This window comes from Haemaphysalis longicornis, unplaced genomic scaffold (assembly GCF_048455015.1).
Source record: "Haemaphysalis longicornis isolate Haplotype H1 unplaced genomic scaffold, Haemaphysalis longicornis Haplotype H1 scaffold_181, whole genome shotgun sequence".
NCBI lineage: Eukaryota > Metazoa > Arthropoda > Arachnida > Ixodida > Ixodidae > Haemaphysalis > Haemaphysalis longicornis.
In genome coordinates this window covers 473,219-481,426 of record NW_027526283.1, presented here as the reverse complement: position 1 = coordinate 481,426, position 8,208 = coordinate 473,219, and positions in this window count along the sequence as shown.

Genomic DNA, 8,208 nt, shown 5'->3' with positions numbered 1-8,208 from the left:
GCTTAGCGGGCTATGAGTTTGGTTTCTGTTCTTTATTGACTCTTGGACGTTCTCCCTCACTCCCTCCCCCTCCCCCCCCTCTCTCTCTCCCTCCCTCCCTCCCTCCCCTCTCTCTCTCTCTCTCTCTCTCTCTCTCTCTCTCTCTCTCTCTCTCTCTCTCTCTCTCTCTCTCTCTCTCTCTCTCCCTCCCTCTCTCTCTCTCTCTCTCTCTCCCCCTCCCTCCCTCTCTCTCTCTCTCTCTCTCTCTCTCTCTCTCTCTCTCTCTCTCTCTCTCTCTCTCTCTCTCTCTCTCTCTCTCTGTCTGTCTCTGTCTCTCTTCCTGTCTCGCGCGCTCGCTTCAAGTTCTCTGTTCAAGCTTCCAGGGCATGTTTTCTCGTCCTCAATCGCATGTAAATAGAGTCGGCCAATCTTGCATGCGAATTCCTCAGTGAATGTCATTACAAGTGTGTAATTGAATCGGACCGTATTATGAAACTTCCAAAGGCTTTCTCTGCTCTGCGCCCGTAGCAGAGTGCCGTAGACAAATGTTTTTTTTTAAGGCAAGCCAGAGATCATGGCCCAGTTCAAGCGACCCAGTTTTTGCGTGCACGTTTCCCTTTCGAGTACTTATCAAATGATTTTTACGCAGTGGCGCAGCCAGAAATATTTTTTCGAGGGTGTGGCACGCCACCAGCCAAAAAATAAAAAGCCTGAATGGAAAGATAGCCTGCGTGCAAACATCATTTCATTCCCATTTTCTTATCTAATATTTCTATTTTGATGTTGTATATTAATGTACCGATGCGGGGTGCGAACAGCGCCGACGAGAACAAGGTTGAAATGCGGAGACGACTGAGCCTGGAAGCCTGGAATACACTGCTCAAAAATTTCGGGGGTATTCTGACACCAAAACTACCCCCCCCCCCTACCCCCCGCCCTCCCTTTCTGGCTACGCCCCTGCACTAGAGGGTCGCAACACTGCGATGAGATTGAAAAGCTGAGCAGAAAAAAATCTGCAAAAGTTTTTGATTAATGCAAGCACTGCTGCAGTTATAGAAGGCGGGGTATTTCTTGCATGCCTTTGTGAAAAAAAGTTATCAAACATATTTCTATGCTCTTACAATTTCGTCCCTGAAAAAAAAAGGGCCCCGAAAAAATTGCTCCCGAGGCCAAGATAGGAAAAAAATGGTTCCGGAAGAAATGGTCCCGGAAAAATTGGCCCAAAGCCAAGGTAGGAAAAAAATGGTCCCGTTCGAGTCAAGCCGGTTAATCGAATGATGAACGTTCTTTTAATCCAAGTTGAAGTTGTGTACCTCCATCACATTATTTTCTAATTTGCCTGTAAGCTAGCTTAATCTACAGATGTTTTTAATTGATCATGCCTCAACCATGAAAGGACATGTTAAAACATAAGCATAAATATTGAGGCGAAAGCTTTAAATCTTTGTTTCAAGCATGAGCATTATAAAGTACAGAAAATGGCTGGCTGAACTATAGGTTGGTCGCCTCTATTTTAAAACACGCCACAGTGAGGTGCAACAAAGGTTATTTAGTGCACTGATTGATTGATTGGTTTCAGGAAAAAGGAAGACAAACGAGTTGTTGAAAAGCTAGTTTTACTAGGTATCCTAAACCGCCTCTTCCCGGTATGCACAGAACAGGTTTGACGGTACATCGCTTGGATTGCCGGAGGGTCGAAAACTCTCCCGATGCGTAGTGACTCCACACACTACCGCAAGTGTCGAGTCCCTGTGGAATAACGGTCAGCAAAACTTGCCCGACATTGGTGTAATTGCGCACGTCAGGCAGGAAGGTGGCAAAGAGACGTCAATATACTTATGTTCTGCGCTTCGCGGACAAGCATATAGTACGCCATTTTATATTACATTGAAAACACGCCACGGTTTCATTCACGCCGATAAGCCTCTGATTTTCTGAACTGAACCCATCGGTGTTAAGACAGTTGTAAGTATGCAGAAACTTTATCGAGAAGAGTTCACCCTTCAAGTATTGAATATTAAGTTCAAGCCCGCAATGTTAACCTATGTACACTAATGTCTTTTTCCTGCTCCTACTTCTTGCATTATTTCTTCTCGAAAACACACACACAAAAAAAATCACAAGCCATTCGAAATCATGCGAATCTTTTTACAGCACAGCACAGAGGTGGCCCGAACTTTCTGTGAAATGTATGAGCGTTATGAGCGAACTAAGAAAAAAAAAATGGTTTCTACTGATGACTAATCTATCCAGAATGCACATCCAAGTGATGAGACGCATATGCTTGACGTCCAAGTCATGTTTTCATATCGAAAAATGGTGTCTACTGATGACTAATCTATCCAGAATGCACATCCAAGTGATGAGACGCATATGCTTGACGTCCAAGTCATGTTTTCATATCGAAAAATGGTGTCTACTGATGACTAATCTATCCAGAATGCACATCCAAGTGATGAGACGCATATGCTTGACGTCCAAGTCATGTTTTCATATCGAAAAATGGTGTCTACTGATGACTAATCTATCCAGAATGCACATCCAAGTGATGAGACGCATATGCTTGACGTCCAAGTCATGTTTTCATATCGAAAAATGGTGTCTACTGATGACTAATCTATCCAGAATGCACATCCAAGTGATGAGACGCATATGCTTGACGTCCAAGTCATGTTTTCATATCGAAAAATGGTGTCTACTGATGACTAATCTATCCAGAATGCACATCCAAGTGATGAGACGCATATGCTTGACGTCCAAGTCATGTTTTCATATCGAAAAATGGTGTCTACTGATGACTAATCTATCCAGAATGCACATCCAAGTGATGAGACGCATATGCTTGACGTCCAAGTCATGTTTTCATATCGAAAAATGGTTTCTACTGATGACTAATCTATCCAGAATGCACATCCAAGTGATGAGACGCATATGCTTGACGTCCAAGTCATGTTTTCATATCGAAAAATGGTGTCTACTGATGACTAATCTATCAGAATGCACATCCAAGTGATGAGACGCATATGCTTGACGTCCAAGTCATGTTTTCATATCGAAAAATGGTGTCTACTGATGACTAATCTATCCAGAATGCACATCCAAGTGATGAGACGCATATGCTTGACGTCCAAGTCATGTTTTCATATCGAAAATGGTTTCTACTGATGACTAATCTATCCAGAATGCACATCCAAGTGATGAGACGCATATGCTTGACGTCCAAGTCATGTTTTCATATCGAAAAATGGTGTCTACTGATGACTAATCTATCCAGAATGCACATCCAAGTGATGAGACGCATATGCTTGACGTCCAAGTCATGTTTTCATATCGAAAAATGGTGTCTACTGATGACTAATCTATCCAGAATGCACATCCAAGTGATGAGACGCATATGCTTGACGTCCAAGTCATGTTTTCATATCGAAAAATGGTGTCTACTGATGACTAATCTATCCAGAATGCACATCCAAGTGATGAGACGCATATGCTTGACGTCCAAGTCATGTTTTCATATCGAAAAATGGTGTCTACTGATGACTAATCTATCCAGAATGCACATCCAAGTGATGAGACGCATATGCTTGACGTCCAAGTCATGTTTTCATATCGAAAAATGGTTTCTACTGATGACTAATCTATCCAGAATGCACATCCAAGTGATGAGACGCATATGCTGACGTCCAAGTCATGTTTTCATATCGAAAAATGGTGTCTACTGATGACTAATCTATCCAGAATGCACATCCAAGTGATGAGACGCATATGCTTGACGTCCAAGTCATGTTTTCATATCGAAAAATGGTTTCTACTGATGACTAATCTATCCAGAATGCACATCCAAGTGATGAGACGCATATGCTTGACGTCCAAGTCATGTTTTCATATCGAAAAATGGTGTCTACTGATGACTAATCTATCCAGAATGCACATCCAAGTGATGAGACGCATATGCTTGACGTCCAAGTCATGTTTTCATATCGAAAAATGGTGTCTACTGACCACTATATATTTAGAATGCATATTCAGGTGACTAGAAGTCAATGCTCAATCATGTTTCGTACTTGAAAACTGTACCTATTATTAACCAATATACTCAAGGTGCATTTCCAAGTGATGCATTTCCAATGTCAAATTATCTTTTGAACGTCGCCTGCGACACCGGGGAGTTCGTTTTCCAACGCCTCGAATTTCAAAGACACGTGGAGCGTCGTATCTCTCGTAAACAAAAAAATATATGGAACCCTAGCCGTATAGGCTTTGCTTGGAGATCATCGCGACAGCGTTTCGAACTCACCTTTGTGACATGTGCAAGCTTACATACAAAATTTATGGTTGCTTACGTAAGGCCTCACGCAATATAGGATTGCAGGCTTACTGCCTCCCCTCCATTGAGTGCCCGCATTATGAGCCTGTATTTAGTTTCTGAGTATGCTCAGAACTATATATACCGGTGAACAATGGAATGTGGTATGCATTGAATAGTTTCGACACCTAGCGTAGTCGCGATCGTATTTTCAACGAACGGTGTCTGCATGAATGATGCTGGATAAAATTATAACATGCTTCCGCGTCCACAAATGCGGAGGTTTTTAACACTGCAAGCCCGCACACAGTTCCATCGTCACGGATCCTTCCGTTAGTGCATTGATACTGCAATGAGTCTGCAATCAACTCGCCAGTGGCGGGTGCAGAATAACTAATAAGGGGGAGGGAAGGGGGAGGTAAGGAGAGAGGTATTAAGGAAGGAAGGACGGACAGAAGGAAGGAAGCAGGGAAGGAAGGAATGAAGGAAGGAAGGAAGAAGGGAGGGAGGGAGGGTAGAGTGAAAGGAAGGAGGGAGGGAAGAAAGGTGGAAAGCGAGGAAGAAAGGAGGGAGAGAGGGAGGTAAAAAGGGGGTAGGGAGGGAAGAAAGAAAGGAAAGAAGCAAAGAGGGAGGAAAATAAGGAGGTAGGTAACGCGGGAAGGAAAGAAGGAATGAAAGGAGGGAGGGTCGAACGAAAGGAAGGAAAGAAGGAAGGAAGGGAGGAAGGAGGGAAGGAAGAAGGGAAGCAAGGAAGAAAGGCATTGCCACAAAGTTAGTGCTGACAAGGCCTGAGTGCTACTTCCATCTCTTCGAACCACAAACGTCACGCCATAGTTAAAAGATGCCGCGGTTCCCTCAGAAGCATCATTTGACTATTATCGTGATGTTTATCCTTTTGTGCGGCGGCTTTTTAATCGAGTTGGTGGTGGGAGAGTGCGAACTCTATATATACACAAAAATGCGCGTACGAGACGGGCCGATTCCCACCTTGGGGGTCACGTTCCACCCAAAGCCACCTGTACTCTGCCCCCTCCCCCCCCCCCTTCCATGTGGCCCTATAAGAATTTATCGCCCCGCGGAGGATATCCTACATAATCTTTAAGGTGAAAATGATCATAAAATGATAACACGCTTAAAATAAAATTAGCAAGGTCCAGCGCCGTCATGGACAGTCTGGCTAGACAGATCTGTGAAAGGAATTGGGAAATGTTGAGTGGATAAGCCATCGGCAAGCCCCACCCGCCGAAGGATTGTCCAGGTCAAGAAGAAGCAGCAGGAACTACACTGATACTGGGGTTGAGAAAAGGACGATATAAATGAAAAGGGGAGAAATTTTGTTCCAGGGGGATTAGTATGCTTGAATTCCAATCTAGCGTGCGCTGCATACTTACACGAGGGGACAGGGACAGTGGAACAGACAAACCATACGCTGGTTCGCAAAAAAAAAAAAAAGCGTGTAGTGTCTAAGCGTGCAGGGCATGCTAAATTTGAATTCAAGACTGTAGGAACTAGTCCCTAAACAAGCCTTCGTTAGTTAGTACAACGATGAGAATGCAGTACAGCATCATTTTCGATCCCCATTACACTGTTCCTGCATGACAACTCTCAATAGAACAAATTCCTATGGAATGCAACAATTCTCTGTCACATGATTTCTTGTCTCTAGGTATGGTGGTAGCGTGTTGGTTGGGATGGAGGTTTCATACTGGGTGAAACCTGACCTGTTTCTAACGAGGTGGCGCAGGTGAGCTAGTATAGAGATTTCACAGTATAGGCACCTTGGTGGAAGGGGAGAGGAGAACTACTCGTCAACAGTCTCTGAGAAATCCTTCTAGCAGGTTGCTAAGAATACGAAATGCAACAACAGGTGGCGAATGCATTCGCATACTCAAACACACCAGTCCGCTCATAAACAAAGCGAAAAAGGGATGACACGTAATTTCGCCTGGACATACATCATGATTCCACTCCATATTCCAATGACTGATGCATCACTGTCCCTGAAGAGGCGAGAGACCAGCGGATATGAAAAAATAATTGACGAACAAGCAAGCGCTGCAGCCTGCGTGTTAATAAGGCTCTGTTTTCTTCGTTATTTCTGGTGAATTTACCTTCTCCAACATTAGCTGCGATCTCCATCGACGTTACCAAGTTGAGAATGGTACAGCGTGGAAGCCCATGAAAAACATCACTGTTGTCTTCAACGCGTTACTCGAGATACATGCGCAAGGAACCGTTCCACGTGTTCAGCGTGTCCGGTTGTCTACATTGGCGGAACGTCGCTGACTTCCTCTTCTTCCCTGGAATGCGGCCCCGGAATCTGACTCGGCGACACTACGTTCCCTTATCGCTGCACCAATCGCCACATTCCGTCTCGGCCCATTGTCCACCGTCTCCGATGTGCGGCCAACACGCAGGCAAGCGGGCAGACACCCTGTCCAGCAGGAAAAACAAACCGGCCGGACGCACCCCGCACAACAGCCCGATTGCGGCGAGGGTCCCTGCGCGGCTCGCCCACAACAGCGGCGCCCTGCCGAAGAAGAAGCCCCTTGGCGACAGTTAAACACACAATCACCCCCACTCCAGTGTGCGCGCCCCGTGTGGTTTTTACGCCAGACAAACGCACAACGCAGCGGCGAAAAAAAGAGCAGCAGCAGCAGCAGCAACAAGCGAGGCCCGGAGGATTTTTCCAATTCCGCGCCGTCTCGGCGGCGAGCGGCGCCACGGCTCGTTCGTTGCACGCCGCCGCGAGACTATTGTGTCCCTGGGCCCAGCACAACGGCGTGCCCACTCGGGCCGAAGCGCGCGAGAGAGCCGCAGGCGCCTTGCCGGAGGAACGCAGTCGCGACAGGTAAAAAGTCATCCCTGCGGGCATCACGCCGGCGCCAGTGCATGCGGCGGCCGGGGGACGCCTGATTGCCGATCCGCTGGCGCTCCGCAGTGTCCACAAAGGGCCCTCGAGAGGGGAAAAAAAGGGACCTGTCCAGAAGGCGGGACAGCGGGTTTCCTCGCCATTGTGCGCGCCCCCAAAGGGGACACGCACGCCCGCTGCGCGCCGACATGACCGATGGACTCCCCCCGCGGGCCCGCCGCGGCGCTGGCGGCCTCTCAAGCCCGTGGGTGTCCAGGGGACAAAGAGGACCCTACGCCTCCGGCTGTCTGACTCGCTCCATGAAGTCAGGCTCTCGCCCGCTGCCAGAGTGCGCGGACTCTCTTAAAACGATGTCGCTCCTCAGCCCCCCTCATCGTTTCTGGACACGCACGTCTTCTGCTCTCCTTTCTCGTATAACAAGGCGGGGAGGAGAGCAATCACCTCGGAGGAGAGCACGGTCCCGCTGCCGCCCCGGGGCGCCATTGTTGACGAGAAAGCGAGACCGGCGCGACAGACAGCTCTTCCGCGAATATGAGTGACCGCGGCCGATTCGACGGCCCGTTCCTCGGAAGAAGGGCGGCCGAGAGTTGTCGAGCTTCTTCCGGCATCCCGAGTGCCTGTCTGTACTGCATCAGTTCCGCCTGGTTGTTCCTCAGCGTACAGAGAAACGATCGTGTTGTCTTTTACGCGAATTCTGCGAGTTGTCTGGGGTGCATTTGTCTTTACGGTCTCCTTCGACCTTCCAGCTATGCCAAGGGCAAGTCAGTTTTGTTGGTGCAACACAAGATAGTTAAATAACTGCAATGTGCTTATTGCGAGGCTTGCCAGTACTTCATATGAGATTGGCACAGCGGAGATAAGAAGAACAACTTCTATATGGATGGTTGTTCTCGTTACAAGCACTAAACAGTAGTACGAGAACTTCGGTTTCTCTGACAGCGTGGGCTTCTTAAGACCACGAAATAGCCAACGGAAGGACCTACACGCTCATGCATGTGCAAGCAGAAACTTTGAGGAAGTGTTCAGTGTCCTGCGAAACCAAAACTAGTTG